General features: G+C 50.4%; 1 protein-coding gene across 1 annotated transcript in view; it reads left to right on the top strand.

Moving 5' to 3' along the window:
* The window catches only part of LOC129327876 (zinc finger protein 420-like), a 36,054-nt gene that overhangs the window by 11,695 nt on the left and 5,645 nt on the right, over positions 1-18,714 (top strand). The gene's annotated exons all lie outside the window — the stretch shown is intronic.

Genomic DNA, 18,714 nt, shown 5'->3' with positions numbered 1-18,714 from the left:
GAGATCCCAGATGTTATCTGAAATTGTCTTACGGAATCAGAAAGCAGTGTAATAAGATATTGCATAACTGCTTATAATTGCATAAAGTGTTTCAGAGGTTAACAACCGATTCCTAAGAAGATGCCTGTCAGTCTGTGGAAAGCAGGATACTCTGATTTAGTCTCCCACCCCTTGCAGCAAGAAATCCAAGGTCTCTTGAGTCAAAGGTTCTTTATTGAGAGAATATATATTCAGAAAATACAAGTGTCCATAGGTTATCCAAAGGCTAAGGTAAGCTTCTGGCTGTACATAGATCTCTTGTTGAGAATGACGTATCAAGGGCTTGCTACAGTATATCAAACCCTCTAAACCATCCCCCACCCTCGATGTCTACCCAGCTGGTACAGAGGGTGAGAAAGAAAAAGGAAGGAGCTGTCCCAAGGCCGTTCTGGTTAGCCATCTCAGATAAGGCTGTCTCAGGAACCAAGCTGCTCCTGCTAATACACACACAGAAACATTACTGGAAAAATACAGCAAGCAATATGGAAGGACTGTGGGTAACAGACCTGACATTTCTGCCCCTCTAAAGACCTCCCCTCGCCCACAGACCCCGGCTTGTCCGGGTAATTTTTGTGGAATTTGGCAGCGAGTTTAGGGGCATTTACATGGGAGGCTGCTACCCATTCCCTAAAGATTTCATCAAAGTCTTTCCACCTGATAAGGTAATAAAGTTTTTTTGTTTTTTATCTTGGAGTCCAAGATTTCTTCTATTTCATAGTGGACTTGTCCATCGATGAGGGTAGGATGTGGGACTCCTTTTTCTGGATGCCATTCATCAGGTTGTGGTGCTTTCTTTAATAGGCTGAAGTGGATTGTTGAGTGCATTTGGCGTAGGTTCTTTGTTAGTTCTACTGTCACAACATTAATTACTCCTTTGACTGGGAAATGTCCCATGTATTTAAGTCCCAACTTTTTACATGGTTGTTCTCTTTTGAAGTGTTTGGTGGAAACATACACACTATCTCCTGGTTGTAGTTTCCATTGCTCTTTGCGGTGGTGGTCGGCATATTTTTTATAGTCTTCTTTGGCTTTTTAAAAAGTTTTTTGGATGATTTCCCATTGCTCTGTAAGAGAGGACCAAGTCTCCTGTTTTCTGTGAATCTGGAGATGATTCAAATTGTAGGGCTTGTCCCTCGTATTCTTGTGTTATTTTGAAGGGGGAGGTTCCTGTGGAACTGTGTATTGCGTTGTTATATGCATATTCAGCATAATGGATAAAGTTGGTCCAGTTGTCTTGTTGATAATTGATATAGCATCTGAGAAACTGTTCTAGCACTTGATTAATTTGTTCCGTCTGTCCGTCGGTTTGCGGATGACAAGCGGGGCCTATTCTATGTTCAATCCCCTCAACTTGCCGGAGCTCCCGCCAGAACTTGGCAACAAATTGTACGCCTCTGTCTGAGATCACTTTGAGTGGAAACGAATGCAGCCTGACTATGTGTTTCATGAACAAGGTTGCCTGCCAGCTTCATTGCAGTGGGAATAGCAGTACACGGAATGAAATGTGCCTGTTTAGAAAACAAGTCCACCGCTGCTAAAATACACGTGCACCCTTTTGAGGGTGGTAGATCTGTTATAAAGTCCATCGAAATTACGGCCCATGGTCGAGGGGGAGTTTCTAATGGTTCTAACAGTCCAGGTGGTTTTCCCCTTCTTGGTTTGGCCATTATACAAATGGCAGAGGAGGAAACATATTGGGAGACGTCCCGTCTCATGTTTGGCCACCAGAATTGGCGTTGGACTAAATTGAGGGTTTTAAGGTAGCCAAAGTGTCCAGCTAATTTGGAGTCATGGCATTGCTGGAGAATTTATTTCTTAAGCTAACTGGTATGTAGAGTTTGGAGCCCCGGCACCACTCTCCTGCTTCTGTTTGCGTGAGCTCGGCTTTGGGTGCTTCCTCCCCCTCCTTTTCCACTTCGCTTGTCACTCTCCCTTTCCATTCCGTCAGCTCAGGTTTCAAGCTGTTTTGCATTTTTGCTGCCTTATTGGACGTTATCACCGCTCCTCCCAATTGGGAGGGCGAAAACGCTGTGTCGATGACTTCCTCTTTTGGGCTGTCATGCTGGGGCATGTGCGAAAGGGCGTCTGCCAGGAAGTTGGCCCTCCCAGGGAGATAATTCAGAGTGAAATCAAATTTAGAGAAGAATTCTGCCCATCAGAGTTGCTTGGCGTTCAGTCTCTGGGGGGTGCGTAGGGCTTCTCAGTTTTTATGATCTGTCCAGACTTCGAATGGATGACAGACTCCCTCTAACCGTTGTCTCCAGGTAGTGAGAGCGAGTTTAATTGCAAAAGGTTCTTTCTTCCACACACTCCAATTTCTCTCAGTATATGAAAATTTTTTCGATAGATAGACACACGGGTAAAGTTTCCCATCCTTCTCCTGCTGTAGTAGTACCCCTCCTATTGCTGTGTCGCTCACATCAACCTGCACAACAAATTTATGGTTCTCATCTAGGTGCTGCAGCACAGGTTCTTACTTTTTAGTTGTTCAAATGCCTGCTGACAATCCAATTACCAGTTTAACTTGGAGTGCTGTTGGTTAGCTTTTAAGCCCTTGCCCTTGGTTTTCAATAGGTCCATTAGAGGCAGGGCAATTTGTGCAAAGTTTTCTATGAATGGTCTGTAGAAGTTAGCAAACCCTAGGAACGATTGTAACTGCTTTCTGGTTTGGGGGGCCATCCACCCTTCTATGGCTTGGATCTTAGCTGGATCCATTTTCAGCCCTTGACTGGAAATACAATATCCCAAGTAATCTAGTTTCTCCTTGTGGAACTCACATTTATACAGTTTTACAGGCAATTTGTGCTCGATTAGAGCCTTCAGAACTTTGCAAACTAATTCCATGTGTGATTTTTTATCCTGAGTGTAAATTAACACGTCATCAAGGTAACCGCCCCCCCTTTGTACAGGTATTCATGTAACACTTCACTGATGAGGGTCATGTACACACTCGGGGCTCCTTTGAGACCAAAAGACATTGCTAAATATTCGTATTGTCCTAAGGGCGTGTTGAATGCTGTCTTCCATTCGTCCCCCTCCCGTATCCTCACATGGAAGTAGGCATCTTTCAAGTCCAATTTCAAAAACATTTTGCCTTGCGCTACTACACCAAGCAAATCTCGAATTAGCGGGATCGGGTGGGCATTGGACATGGACACTGCATTAATGCCTCTGAAGTCCATGCACAATCTCAGACCGCGGTCTTTTTTTTTTTACAAATAGCACAGGGGCCGCATGCGGCAAACTAGCCGGTCGGATGAAGCCTCTCTCCAAATTTTTATCAATGAATTTCCTTAATTCTTGGTGTTCCACCAGGCTCATAGAATATAATTTGCCTTTGGGCAGTTTTTCTCCTGGCACAAGCTCAATGGCACAGTCTGTATTGCGGTGAGGGGAAGTTCATCCGCCTCTCTTTCACTAAACGCTTGTGCCAGATCTCTGTATTCGTGGGGAATGCCCACCAACTCCTCTTCTGTCAGTAGGACAACCTCTAAGGGGGATGGCGCTGTCCCTCCTCACTCTTTGGCCCATGCATGCTTGTTGCACTGGTCCCCACTGAAGACTATCATCCCCTCCGACCATTTGATGTAAGGGTTGTGATCACAGAGCCAGCGACTGCCCAGAATTAATGGATATTTGGCCACATGGCTGACAATGTAGGGTCGGGCTTCCCAATGGTTCCCCATGCCGGTCTGCAAGGGTTTCATTTCATATGGGGCAGGGCTTATGCTGGACCCATCCATTTGCTCAAAAACTATCAGGTCCTCCAACTCATGCATTTCTATCCCGAGCCTATGGACTAATTAATGCAGGGGATATAATATCATGGGAGTGCTTGCACTCTCAAGTGAGTTCCTTTCTTGGGATTGACCAAAGTAACTGGCATAAATAGTATGGCCCCCTTTCCCTCCCATGCAATGGGGGGTTGTGATTTGCCGTTGCGGCCCTTTTACGGCTGATCTTCCTCGTTTCCCGACTGCACGGACATCTCACCTTCTTGAGACTGGAGAACACTCTCGCCTGGTAGTTCCTCGGCTTCCAACCCGGTGTCTTGTTTTCCCCGCCGCGGAAGGGGCTTACGCTCACTCTTGGTGGTTCGAGGGGCAGGCGTTGGCCTCGGTGCCGCTTGTTCTGAAGGGGCTCTAAGAGGACATTGGGCTGCGAAGTGCCCACTACTCCCACACTGTAAACAGAGGCCTTGCAGCAAGCAGGTGTCTCTTGTTCCTCTGCCTATCCCTGTTCCTCCAGGGTTTCCTCTGCCTCTTCCCGGGGCGCTTGGCGCTCTCCTTGCACTGGCAAGTTGGTGTTGTTTTACTAGGCGGACTACCTGGTGCGGTTTTCCACTTCACACGCTAGTTGGATCCATCGTAAGAGCGTTGGCGGGTCATCTTGCATCAAGGCTCTATCCAGGAGCTCGGGATTTAATCCGTTTCGGAATAGTTCAATTTTAACATCCTCGTGATAGGTTGGGCATTTGGTTGCCAACTGGTGGAATTTAGCTGTGTATTCCCTTACGAGTCTCGAGCCTTGTCTAATGGCTCTTAGTTCAGTGCAAGCCCTCTCGCTTTCCACTGGGTCCTCATATTGGGTTCTCAATGCCGATATAAAGCCTTGTAAATCCAAAAGTTCAGGTGCCCCTGTGTCATGAAGGGTTACATACCATTCTGCCACCACTCTGTCCAGTCAGGATCCCAAATGGATGACACGGCTTTGCTCCAAGGGGAAAAGATGCCCCCACTCATTAAAAAATTACAAGGCTTGCACAATGAAGAATCCCAGCTTTCATGGGTTGCCATCGAACGTAGCTTCCAACTTGATCCATCTCATGGGCAATTCCACCCCCCTGCCTCTGACATCTGGGTACGCTCCAGGTGGGGCTGGGGTGGCATTGGTTGAGTGGGAGGTATGGGGCCCATATGATCTTGAGGGGCCTGTACGGGTGGTGCGCGATGAGATGCAGACTGGATTCGCGGTGCAGGTGGGCGCTGGGAGCCGGGTGGACGGGTGGTGGTACAGGAGGTGCAGCCGCTCCACCTCACTGATCTCTCGATGGGCCAGGGTAAGGCACTGGTGGCACTGCCGGTTATCTCTGTCTGGGCCCTTCCACTCTCCTCCTGCTAGATGATGCCGGTGCAATTGGGGCCCGCAGGCTGGCCGCCACTGTTTGGGTGCCCACTGGCACAAGCGGTGGCAGTAAGACTGCTGGTTGTTCTGGCTGACAAGGTCCCGCAGGTTGGACTAGCATTATTTCCATCACCTGGGCTGCGTGAGCTAACTCCCCTCTCATGGCCTCCACTTGGGCTTCCAGAGCAGCATAGTGGGCTGCCTCCCATCGCCTGGGTTTCCAGGTGCTTGCATAGCAGCCCAGTGGAGTTCCTCCTCCCAAGCTTGTTGCATTATCCACGGGCGATTCCATTCCTCCATCGAGAAATCAGGCTCCATTCCTACACTCAAATTTTGTGTAGTTCACACAGGGTCAGTTGGGACCCCAGAATCCTGGGGGGTGCCCGCTCCGACAGGAGTTCCAGAAGCATCTTGATAGTCACTGGAGCTTGATGAAGTAGACTCGAGGGAGCCCTCCATGAGGCCCCCTCCAATTTGTACATCCGAGGCGCTGATTGCGCTGCTCCTACCGCAATTAGGTGGCCTGCTTGGATGTCTTGTTGAGCTCCTCCTGTAAATCGCGAGAAGGGGGCTCCCTCCTCATCTCACTTTTGAGCAGTCCCTGCTCCTCCACATAGCATCCGGCAGACACATCCCAGCGGTAATCCAGGGCTACGCTGAGCGTTGGGAGAATTGCCACCGTGGAAGTTTGCAGCATCTCCCAAACATAATCTCCTCCGGTACTCCTTCCCTCAGCCTCAGGTATAGGAGAGAGGTGAGGGTCGATGCTGCCACTGAGTCCCATCCTGGCCGAGTAGCGTGTAAACAGAGTCCCTCTGCGTCACTCTTTCTCCTCTTTTGGCCGGGGGGCCCACTGTCATGGTGTAGGTATGGAAGTCCACGTCAGATGGGAAGCTCCACTCCGGGGAATTGCTCCCAGGTCAGCCCATGACCTGTCTCCAGGCTGTGCCGGGAGGTAGGTCCCAGGTGGTTGGTTAGAATGTCCCTCTACCACCTCTCCTGGTTCAGACGGTTCCATCAGGGTATATCCGGTAGCCATCTCTCCAGGGTGTGGGGTTAGAATCAGATTCTCAACAATATGTCAGTCTATGGAAAGCAGGATACTCTGATTTAGTCTCCCACCCCTTGCAGCAAGAAATCCAAAGTCTCTTGAGTCAAAGATTCTTTATTGAGAGAATATATATTCAGAAAATACAAGTGTCCATAGGTTATCCAAAGGCTAAGGTAAACTTCTGGCTGTACATAGATCTCTTGTTGAGAATGACGTATCAAGGGTTTGATACACTGTAGCAAGCCCTTGATACGTCATTCTCAACAAGAGATCTATGTACAGCCATCCCCCACCCTTGGTGTCTACCCAGCTGGTACAGAAGGTGGGAAAGTGAAAGGAAGGAGCTGTCCCAAGGCCGCTGTGGTGAGCCATCTTAGATAAGGCTGTCTCGGGAACCAAGCTGCTCCTGCTAATATACACACAGAAACATTACTGGAAAAGTACAGCAAGCAATATTGAAGGACTGTGGACCTGACAATGCCCCTGGTGTGGCTTTAGGATGATGCCTGGGATGAACGTGCCAGGGCAGGTACTATGGCTTCCTGTCCCTTCTGAGTTCTGTCCCCACCCTGTACTCCATCATTTCTCAAGGTTGAGGTAGCAACCCTAGATGCGTGTCCAAGTCGCAGCCCTTTAATCCAGTCCCCTGCCGTAAACCAGCTGATATTAGGAGTGGAGTAGGTGGCAATGTCTGCCCCCTGCATTAACCCAGGTGATATTAGGAGTGGAGCAGGTGGCAATACCCACCCCCCTTCAGCCAGCTGGGATCAGGAGTGGAGCAGGAGGTAATGCCCACTCTCTGGCTTAACCTAGTTGTTATTAGGAGCAGAGAAGGTGGCAATGCCATCCCCCCACCTTAACCCAGCTGATATTAGGAGCGAAGCAGGTGGCAATGCCCTCCCCCCTTCACCCAGCAGGGATCAGGAGCAGAGCAGGTGGTTATGCCCACTCTCCATCTTAACTCAGCCAGTATTAGGAGCGGAGGAGGTGGCAATGCCCACCTCCCACTTTAACATAGCCAGTTATAGGAGCGGAGCAGATGGCAGTGCCCACCCCCACCTTAGCTGGTATTAGGAGTGGAGCAGGTAGAAATGCTTGCCCCCCTTCAGCCAACTGGTATTAGGCATGGAGCAGGTAGAAATGCCCGCCCCATTCAGCCAGCTGCTATTAGGAGTGGAGCAGGTGGAAATTCCCGCCCCCCCTTCAGCCAGCTGATATTAGCGGTGGAGCTGGTAGAAATGCCTACCCCCTTCAGCCAGCTGGTATTAGGCATGGAGCAGGTGGCAATGCCCACCTCCCACCTTAACCCAGCTGGTATTAGGAGGAGAGCAGGTGGCAATGCCCCCTGCCTTATCCCAACTGGCATTAGGAGTGGAACAAGTGGCAATGCCCACCCCCTTCACCCAGCAGGGATCAGGAGCAGAGCAGGTGGTTATGCCCACCCCCTTAAGTCAGCTGAGATCAGGAGTGGAGCAGGTGGCAATGCCCGACCCTGCCTTAACCCAGCTGGTATTAGGAGTGGAACAGGGGGCAGTGCCCACCCCCACCTTAACCCAGCTGGTATTAGGAGTGAAGCAGGTGCCAATGCCAACCCCCTTTTACCCATCTAGGATCAGGATCAGAGCAGGAGGCCATGCCCAGCCCCCTTCATCCAGGTGGGATCAGGAGCAGAGCAGATGGCAATGCCTGCCCCCTTCACCCAGCTGGGATCAAGAGTGGAGCAGGTGCCATTGCCCACCCAGCACCTTCACCGGGGTGGGATCAGGCACAGAGCAGAAGGCAATGCCCTTCCCTTCACCCAGCCGGGATAGGGAGCAGGTGGCAGTGCCTGCCCCCTTCAGCCTACTGGAATAAGGCACTAAATAGGTGGCAATGCCCACCCAATCTTCACCCTGTTGGAATCAGGTGCCAAGGAGGCAGCAATCTCCACCCCCCTTCAACTTGCCGGAATCAGGAGCAGAGAAGGTAGCAATGCTTGCACCCCTTTCACCCAGCTAGGATCAGGTTTGGAGCAGGCAGCAATGCCTGCCCCCCTTGCACATAGCAAAGCCCACTGCCTGCCTTCACCTCTCGGGATCAGGCAAGGAGCAGAAAGTAATGTCCACTCCTCCCTTCACCCAGCAGGGAACAGGTGGCAAGGCCCACTCCCCTTCACCTAGCTAGGATCAGGCTTGGAGCAGGCACCAAGGTCTGCCCCCCTTGCACATAGCAAAGCCCACTGCCTGCCTTCACCTCTCAGGATCAGGCAAGGAGCAGAAAGTAATGTCCACTCCTCCCTTCACCCAGCAGGGAACAGGTGGCAAGGCCCACTCCCCTTCACCTAGCTAGGATCAGGCTTGGAGCAGGCACCAAGGCCTGCCCCCCTTCACCCAGCTGTAATCAGGCACAGGGCAGGAGTCAATGCCCGTTTTCCCTTCACCCGGCTGGGATCAGGAGCAGAGCAGGTGGCAATGTCAGCCCCCCTTTTACCCGACCTGTATCAGGCATGCAGCAAAGGTAGCAAAGCCCTCCACCCCTTCAGTTGCTGGGATCAGGTGTGGAGCAGGTGGCAATGTCAGCCCCCTTCCTTCACCAGCCAGGATCAGTGATGGAGGAGGAGGGCACAATGGGCTTTGTTTCTAGTTGATTACATTCTGTTTCAGCATTTCTTCTACTCTGTAATGAATCCTCGCTAATGGTATGTCTTTGTAAACTTGTATATATTTACCCTATCGCATTGTTTATGGAAATGTCCTTGACACTGTATGGAAATGTACTTGATATTGATTTTACTAATCTCATGTTGTGTAATACGCTTTGAGTCTCTGTGAGAAAGGTGAACTATAAATGACAAATAAAATAATAATAAAATAAATAATAATTTAGAATCCCTCTCTTGGACTTTAATAATGTGAGGGGGGTTGATTGTGTCAGTGAAGCTGAGAGCCACGCTGTGAAAGGGTGAAGAGAAGACATGGGTTATGTTTCCAATTTTTGTGTCCTTTCACCTCTGGTGGGGGGCGGAACTGAGGGGAAAAGACCCTTCAGGCACTTGTTTAGCTCTGGGAATGAGGTACTGCTGGCATTGGTCTCAAGTTGCTAGACCTCAACCAGGAGCCTTTTCCCAACCCAATTCCCCCTTTTCTTTCTCAGAGCTAACTCTATAGTCCTTGGAGAAGTTTTACAGTCAGGGTTCCTGAAACAGACCCTCTTTAATAGCATCAGAAGCCCCCTTTTACTTCAGCCAACATGGAGGCAGGAGGAAATTCTGAAAACCGCACTTCTTAGAGAGATTCTTCACAAAGCAGGAGCTCTGCCATTCTCTCCTATTGCTCCACGAATGAGGTTTTTGAGAGTGCAGCGATCATATGATAAAAGTTTATCTTAAGCAGCATAGGATGGGATGGATTCACAAAGACCAAACCGTTGGAATACCGTAGACAACACAACCTGTGCCCAGGAAAATGAAGTCTGTGAAAATACAGCCCCCTTCCGCCCTGAAGCCCACCCCCATGCCCCTGGCCCATCAAGCTGCCGCCTGCAACTGCAGACATGTCCCCCCCCCTTACCAGCCCTGACATGTACGCAGCAGCCTGCAAGTGTGTGAGTGGGCGGGGCTGGGGACTGCAGGGAGTGGCCGAGTCCATTATGAGTGGTAATAAAAGACGAGCCACATGTATTATCCCAGCATGCTATTCTCTGAACTGGAATTCCTCCATCCCGTGTGGAGAAGAAACCAGGATATTACAGAAGGGCAGCAGAGGATGTGGGTCAGAGAAGGCTGCGGTGTGAGAGGGGGGGGGAAGCCCGCCTCATCTGCTGCACACCAGACACACAGGGACACAAGAGTTCCTCTCTTCAAATCTGATCAAACAGCTGCAAGGCAACCTTAAGGAGGCCCAAGGAATGGGCTCATCAAATACCTTGGCCTTTGCTAGTCACGGGGTGGGTGGGGAACGTTCCCTGTGGCAGCCTGCCTGCCGGTGAGTGGGGCCTGCATGCCAGAAGGAGCCAGGCTGGAACCGGTGAGACGGTGGCCCCAGAGCAGGGAGGCAGGATGCACGCTGGTCATTGCAGCCAGCCCCTGCTGTGGGCGGACTGTTGTCCTCCCTGTTGAGTCACCGCCTGCATGGAGGCAGAGATGGAGGCAGTAATGACAACCAGTACAGTGATGTAACCAGCAGTTCCTCAGGGCACAGTGGGGCAGCTGCCAGTCTCTCTCTCTGGTGCCCCTGGACTCCCACCCGTTGCCCCAGTTTTGCTCCTTGTAGGGAGGGACTTGGCTGCAGCTAAGGAAGCTCCGGGGTGGAGCTGGCTGAGTGAGGAGGGAGCCAGAGGCACCGGTTTGGCTAGTTCTTTCTCCTGAGTCCCACACCAAGGTGCAAGCGCCCTACAGCTTGGAAACCCAGAAGACGTGGCCACTTGAGAAGGAGGCAGAAGCATCCCTAGGGGGAGCAGTCTTTGGTAGCCATGAAGGTCAGGCTACTGCTTGGAGGAAGGCTTGGGTACAAAGGTTGACTCTCATTTGGCCATGCAGTCTCTCAGCCTAACCTACCTTGCAGGGTGGTTTTTTGGTTGAAATGTGGCCCACATATGCCATGCCGAGCAGGGCCCTAATATCCCATGGCCGGGCCCCTAGGCTTTCAGGTATTATTGGTCCCCCTGTGGCACTTTGATCTTTCACCCCACCACATCTGACAGCTTGACCCTGGTAGGGTAGGTACTTGTCCTCAGTACATAGCCCTATATCCATTTTGTGAGTCTCCTGAAGAATTCTATTCACACTTTGAATTTTTTTTTTTGCTCGAGTTAGAACTCTTCAGGAAAGTACATTTTGGGAGTATAATTGTTGAATACTGTTAATATTTTATTATTTATTAAAATATATTATTTATGGAAAATTGTTTATTATAAGAGACAGTTTTCTTCACTTCAATAAGGAAACAAGTCTCTTATTAATAGAGGTTATATAAGAAACCAATTAATTGTAATTTATGTGGGGTTGTGCCTCAGCAAATAAAACTTGACGGGCCCCTCGTCCCTGCAGGGGCCCCCTAGGCTTCGGCCTAGTCAGCCTCAGGTATAATACAGGCCTGATGCTGAGCTCTTGGGGATAAAGAAGATTCCATTGATGGAGATTCCTGCAGGGGGAACCCCCTATCCACCCAGTCTGGTATCTGTGGTCAGTGACAACTGAGAACTAGACGGAGAGCGGGTGCCCTCCCAGTCCTGGATCTCTCTGCATTACTCATGTCCATCTCCCTTCGTACCTTACTAAGTCGCCTCTCAGCCGAGGGATTCAGGGCCACCATGTTATGGTGATTTGAGTCCTATCTGGGTGCCCGGTCTCAGAAGGTGGTTCTGGGGGAGTCCTCCTCTACCTCATTTCCACTGACCCATGGAGTCACAGGGCTTAATGTTATCCCCTCTGCTGTTTCATATTTTCATATTCCCATTTACAATGGGAAGGGTCCTTGGGAGGTGTGGGTTGCAGTGTCACCAATATGCAGACGGTACCCAGCTCTTCCTTCCTTTTCCAGCTAATTCTGAGGGATCTGTTGATGTTCTGAACTGATGGTTGCAATCAGCAGTGGGCTGGTTGAGGGAGAACAAGCTGGAGCTCAGTCCTGATGGAAAAGAGGCTCTCTGGGTTAGTCGAAAGGTTGACCAGCGGTGGAAGATCCCTCTTGTCTTGGATGGGGATACGATCCCCTTGAAATGTCAGGTTTGCTGCTTGGGAGTGCTGGTTGCCCCAGCAGTCCTGTAGAAAACCAGGGGGCACCTCCTCTCTCCCTCTGCAGGTGCACAGGGTCAGGTAGGTTTTAATAGCTTTTTTGACATTTCATTTTGGGAGTCACCTCAGGTAAATTCTCTGAGACTCAGAATAGAGCATTTCCAAATAAATAAATGAAATGGAGGCTTGCTTCAACGGAGGCCCACAGACAGAAGCCTTCCTTGGGTTGAAAGGCACAAGGTAAGAACATCAGCAGAGCTTGTTTGGTTCACAGCAAAGCCCAGTACCTGCTTTCTGAAGTGCCCAACCGGAGGCCCCAAGAGGAGAGGAAGGCAACAGCCCTCCACTGCTGCTCCTGTACAGCAACGCATCAGGACATGGAGCTTCCATGAAGCCCTGAAAGTTAGCAACTGGCCTCTGCTCCATGAACGTGTCTAGCCCCCTTTTAAAGATGTCGTACTACTTCTCATAGCCTGCCAATCCAAAGCAGAATTGCAGATTTCTTTGAGAGGTTAGAAAGCCCAAAGGTGCTGGCCCAATAGAAGCAGACTCACTAGATCCGGGGCAAATGATGCCTGTAGCCTGGTGATTGGCAAACCAACGAGGAGCCAACATGCTTGCCCTGTCTATTTTTCTTTGTTGCATTCCCCCCCACCCCTTCACACACACACTCAATACACTGCCTGTAACCTGCAAATGCAATTCCAGATCGGGGCCGGGGGGGGGCTGCTTCAGTGATGCCTGGGACAATCAAAGGCCCCTTTCCCATGATGTGAGGGCGGGGGGGGGGGAGACGGGACGTGGCTCCCCCTCTTCTTACTCTCCGGGACTCTCTCCCTGCAGTCACCTGTGAAAACCAGGGGGCACTCCCTCTGTCCATTGCTGGGCACATTGTCTGTCCGTTATTAGGGCAGACTCTGTCAGGCAAAATAGGCATGGTGGGTTTTAATATCTTTCCTGACGTTTCATTTTGGAAGCCACCTCAGGCAACTTCCCCGCAGACGCCAACACTCAGAGAGGCACTCAAGGGAGATGACGCTACAAGCTACTGCCCAAAAATTTCCCAGTATGTAAATATATTCTATATGACTATAAACAATTTTAATAAAGTACAAAAATTAACACTAATGCAAAAACTATTCCATACAAATGTCTGTCACTATGCAGTTCAAGTCATATAATACAATCAACCTACACTAAACAACGGTTAACTATTATAACCAGTCTGCAAATATTCCAATAAGCAAAACACTCCAATAAGACCCAGAACATCAAGGGGTAATGACCAGGATACAATCCATATAAACATACATCAAATACACCATATCAAAATCCTGTCATAGCATTTTTTTGTTTAGTGTAGGTTGATTGTATTATATTTATTGAACTGCATAGTGACAGACATTTGTATGGAATCGTTTTTGCATTTGTGTTAATTTTTGTACTTTATTAAAATTGTTTATAGTCATATAGTATATACATACTGGGAGATTTTTAGTGAGTAACTCCCCTGCAAAGGCAGAATAGAAACTATCCAAATAAATAAATGAAACAAAGCCTTGCTTCAACTGAGGCCCAAAGACCAAAGCCTTCCTTTGGTTGAAAGTCACCGGGGAAGGGCATTCATTCATTCATATTCATTCATTTCATTTATATCCTGCCTTTCTCCCTCCCGACTGAAGGCGTATTACTAGGGTTGCCAGCCTCCAGGTAGTGGCTGGAGATCTCCCGGAATTACAACTGGTCTCCAGGCCACAGAGATCAATTCGCCTGGAGAAAATGGCTACATTGGGGGGGGGGGGTGGACTCTATGGAATTATGCCATGCCAAGGTCCTTGCCTTCCCCAAACCCCACTTTCTCCAGGTTTCTCCTGGTTTCATCCCCCCCAGATCTCCAGGAATTTCCCAAACTGGAGCTGGCAACCCTACGTATTACACAGTGTGAGATTAGTATAATATCAAGGACCTTCCCGCAGTTCCCGGTGTGTGCGTCGGGACCTGCTTTAGCCCCTTTGCTACCATGCGGGGTGGGTGGGGGGAGGACAGGAGGTGGCTCCCCCCTTCTAACTCTCCGCGCATCCGGACTCTCTCCCGTTACTCTCAGGCCGAATCCCTCCCAGGGCAGACTGGAGCCCCCCCCCTTCGCCCCCTCCCCTTGCAGCAAGACACGCGACCCCCGCGCCGCCTTTGCCGGAGGAGGAAGCCCCGGAGGGCGCGCCGCAGCCGGGCCGGCCCCCTTGCAGACCCCGTTCCCCTCGCCGAGGATACAAGCCAACCCCGGGGCGAAAGGGAGAGAGTCGCAACTCCTAGACGTGCGGCGAGGAGCAGGGGGGGCTGGTGAGGTCACTTCCTGCCGTGCCCCCCCCCCTTCAGCCATGTGGCCTCGGTCTTCCCCGCGGTAGCAGCTGCTCCAGCCCAGGCGCGTTTGGTGAGTTGAAATCGTGTTTGCGGGAGAGAAAAAGCAGGAACTGATGGCGGGGGGGGGGGGGGGGGCAAATGCAAGGAGAAGGGGAGGCAGGCTGGAGAGCGGGTCCTTTGGGGCTCCTCTAACAGCCCCCCAATCCGGGAGATTCCTGCAAAGCCGGGAGGCCTCTGCAGCAGAGTCCAGGGAGGGGAGGGGTGGAGGTCACGGCTGGATTCTGATGAAAGACCTGCCCCCTCTCTAGCTGCCCCTGCGAGGCACGGGGGCCTTGGAGACACGAGCGCCCCACTCGTCTGTCTTTACATGAGGGCTATATAGGATTGCTTCAGCCGAAGGTGGCATGCCCCACCCCATCGCCCTTCTGATTTCTCTGATGGACAGTTAGCTGTGAGGGAATGATTTTCCGTTTGCTGCTTTGCACCCTCTCATTTCTTGTAACACTGCATAGCAACTCCTGCAGGGCTAGTCTTCTCTGTGTGGGGAGATTTCAGTTCCTAGCTGGCATCTCCACTCCGCCTTGCGTCAGGCTGAGTATCTTGTCCCCTCAGAGTACCTCATTCCCAACTCATCCTCCAAGTTGTGCGGGGTAGGCCAGAGAGCCTTATCTTCCCTCAGGGGGGTTTCCACCAGGGTCAAGGATTTGACCAGAAAGGGATTTGGTGAGGTTTGGAAGAATTATGCCCAGAAGAAAAGCGTTTCCCTCCATCTTTCTTTGTTACAGCATGAAGACACGCTTGGCTGTTTCTCCGCTGTCTCCTCCGTGTGGTGAAGGAAAAAGTCCAGCCATGCAGCCAGTTCAGGTAAGGGGGGGGGGATGGGGACAGGCAGTGCGAAAAATGGTTCCTTATCTGTTGCAGGGCTCAGCAGATCAGGTTTCTTCCCCTCAGTTCTGATGCCACAAGATGTTAAGACAGCCCACTTGAAGGTGGGAAATGGTCACCCACTGTGTAGAATTACATGTTCACAGAAGATAACAAGACTGTGCTACAAATGTCCTCTTCATGGACATTGAGGACCAAAAGTAGCTTTTCACACCATTCTGCTCTTCTCCAATTAACCCAATCAACAGTAGTCTTGTGAGGAAGGTTAGGCAGAGAGACTGTGCAGGGCCCAATGTCCCCAGGGAAGCATCCATGACAGAGAGGGGATTTGAACTCAGTCCTCCCAGGGCCTTCTCTCTAACCACTACAGGTGGTCTCATGGGCCACCTTTCCAGCAACATAAAGAAACTCTTTCTTCTCCTTCCAGGGTCCGGTGTCCTTTGAAGAGGTGGCTGTGCATTTCTCCGAGGGGGAGTGGAGCCTGCTGAGCCCCACCCAGAGAGCTCTCTACAAGGAAGTCATGCTGGAGAATTTTGGGAACGTGGCCTCTCTGGGTAAGGGTCCTTTTCTTCTGGGCTGCCTCCTTCTGCCTGTGAGACCTGACTGTATGGAACTCCTTACTGAGGGAAGGAAGTGTCAGTCTGTCTGCCTTGGGCCCAGGGCCTGATCTCTGCCCCTCCTTCCTCTTATGTGGGAAGGGTTGTGGGCTTCCCCGGTGGAGAGGGAGCCCCCACCTGACAGCCCTGTATCTGGACCACGTAAGAAGGCATCAGAAGAGGTGCTGTGAGCCTTGATGTGGAGAAGGTGGGAGGGTCTACGGAGGGGCTTCCCTCCAGCCTGGATCTTGTCTTACCTGGGCTGAGATACGGCTGTGGATAAAACCTTGCTGGCTTCTCTGCCGCTGATTTAGTTCTCAGCTGGCATTTCCGTCTCATCTTGGCAAGGATGAGGCACGCAAGTGCCAGCGCCAGATATGGCCCCGTGCCACCTTGCCCTTGTTACATGTCTGTTGTGAATTTCTGCATGAGCAGGAATCCTGGCTTGGAATTGCTCAATTTATGAGCACACAGAAGAGTCACAATTTGGTGTTTCTTTTTTCTGATAAAAGGACCTCCGATTGCCAAACCTGACCTCATTTCCAGGCTGGAAGGAGAAGAAGAGCTGTTTGTCCTGATCTCTCATGAAGAAGAAGGATTAGCAGGTAGTGGTTTCGACCTATTGTGGGACTGTGTGTTGCCCGTACTTCCTTCCCGAGGCTGGTGGACTTTGGGGCTTTGTTTCGCAGTCTGAGCCTCTTCTCCAAAGAGCTTGGTTGGCTTGTAAGTGTGGAAATGGTGCTTGTAGGTCTTGAACATATGAAAACTGGCAAATTCCTTCAGCAATCCCTTTCACTGGAGGTGGCAGGCCTTCATCCTGGGACGCTGGGCCTGCACAGCGAAGCATCTGCCTTTCCTCAAAGACAGGACCAAAAGCAACCCCAGACAGCTCTCCTAGTAACACATTCTGCCTCCTCCCCCAATTGCAGAGGGTACAAAGAAAGGTCATTTCATCTCTGGTAGGAGGGGAACTGATGGGGGAAGGACCCTGCAGGCCCTTGTTTTGCCCAGGGAATAAGTACTTGTTCTGCAGGCGTTGGTCTCAAGTTGCTAGACTGCAACGAGGCGCCTTTACCCAAGTCAATTCCCGTTTTTCTTTCTGAGAGCTGCCTCTACAGGCTTCTGAAGGGTTTTCAGGTTTTTTCCCTGAAACAGACCCTCTTTAAAAGCGTAAGAGTTCTCTCTTTACATCAGCTACTATGGAGGTAGGAGGGAATTCTTAAAACCGCCCTTGTTAGGGAGACTCTTCTCAAAGCAGGAACTCTTGTAGCGTGTTGTGCGTGATGCCAAGAAGGGAGGCTTTCAGTGAGTGCAGAGACCACGTGGGAAAGCGTTATCTTAAAGAGCAAAGCATAGGATGGATACCCAAGAAAAAAACACTTGAACACCAAAGGTGACAATGTCTGAGCCCAGGAAATCCCATTTGGAAACATGCAACTTCTCTCCCCATGTCTTCCTTAGAAATCGGGGTATATGTGGATGCTGAAGTCACAGGGAAAAGCTCATTTACCTGTTTAAAAACCTTTCTACATACACCAGACTCTCACTGTGCCTTCTCCTGTAGTTTTGGTCTTCCCGCCATGTCATTTTTTTTAAACCCCAAAACTAATATTCAGGTGTTCGGGTCATTCTAATCCTAAACAGAGTTGTCTTAAAACTGAGAGTACTATGCATAATTGCATACGGGGCTTCTAGTGAACCCATCAAATGCTGAAAAAATTATTTTGGCTCTCTTTCCATGTATAAATAGATGACTAGAACCTATTATTTCCAGTTTATGGGGAAATGGAACAAACAGCGGATTTTGTAATTTCCCTCCATAATAGTGCGTCCTTAGGTCAGATTGCAAGAAGGTTCGGAGGAAGAGCGCAGATGTTTCTTCTTCTTCTTTTAACACCTGAACTGGCAGGACTGGAGTCCTTTCCATTGCAAGAGTCTTTTTTGCGCCAACTTCTGTCCTTGTCGCTCCTCCAGTTCCGCCAATTTAATGCACAATTTTTTCTGTTTCCTTGTTCCAAGTATGGGAAAACCGACTTCACAGGTCCTTGCTTTTACCACTTGCAGTGAGAGATTTACCCTGTTGGTTGTGTTTTTAAGTTACTAGATCACAAAGAAGAGTTCGTCTCTCTCCTGCCTTCCCCACCCCTTCTCTTATGCAACTGAGATCTGCTCTCTGCTGCCACCTTCTCGCTAGATTTAGAATTGCAGACTGTCAGTAGACAGCCAAACTCCCAGCAGAAGAGTCAGCCGACACAGGGGAGGTCTGACCATCAGCCATGAGGCCGCCCTAATCTGCCACTAGGTGGACCTAGACTATCACCCAGGGTGCCCATGAAAGGACACCAGTCAGCTGTGTGTCCCCAACCCAGCAGCCCAGCCACCACCACTACCCCAACAGCAAGGACAATGCGGGGAACTGTGGGGGATCGTGATTAGGGGTGTGCAAGCCAAAAATTTTCGGCTATAGCCGAAAGTAGAAAGCCGAAAGAAGATTCTCTATAATTAAAGCCGAAAGCCGAAACAAGAATCTCTTTCGGCTTTCGGCTTTCGGGATTCTTTCGGCATTATTTCGGCATTCTTTCGGCTTTTTTCTATGGGAAAATGCCTCCGTCTTCCAGGACGCCTGGAGGAGGCATTTTCCCACCGAATAAGCCCAAAATTGGTGGGGACCTTCCTCTAACCCTTCTCTAACAACCACCCAAGTTTCAGACAGATTGGACTTTGGGGGGCCATGTTATGGCCCCCCAAAGCAGGTCCCCCCATCCTCCCATAAGAAAGCGAAGGAGCAGCATATTGTTAGCATGCTGCTGCTCATCTTTCTTCATTATTTCCTATGGGGAAAAAATGAAGAGGCAGGCTTCCATTGCCAGGGGTGGCATTTTGCATGCAAAATGCCCCCTTACCCTCAGGGGCCCTTCTCCCACCCCTCCTCCCACCCCCCACCAAGG

This window comes from Eublepharis macularius, chromosome 4, assembly GCF_028583425.1.
Source record: "Eublepharis macularius isolate TG4126 chromosome 4, MPM_Emac_v1.0, whole genome shotgun sequence".
NCBI classification, from domain to species: Eukaryota; Metazoa; Chordata; class Lepidosauria; order Squamata; family Eublepharidae; genus Eublepharis; species Eublepharis macularius.
This window is presented reverse-complemented; position numbering and strand designations above follow the sequence as displayed.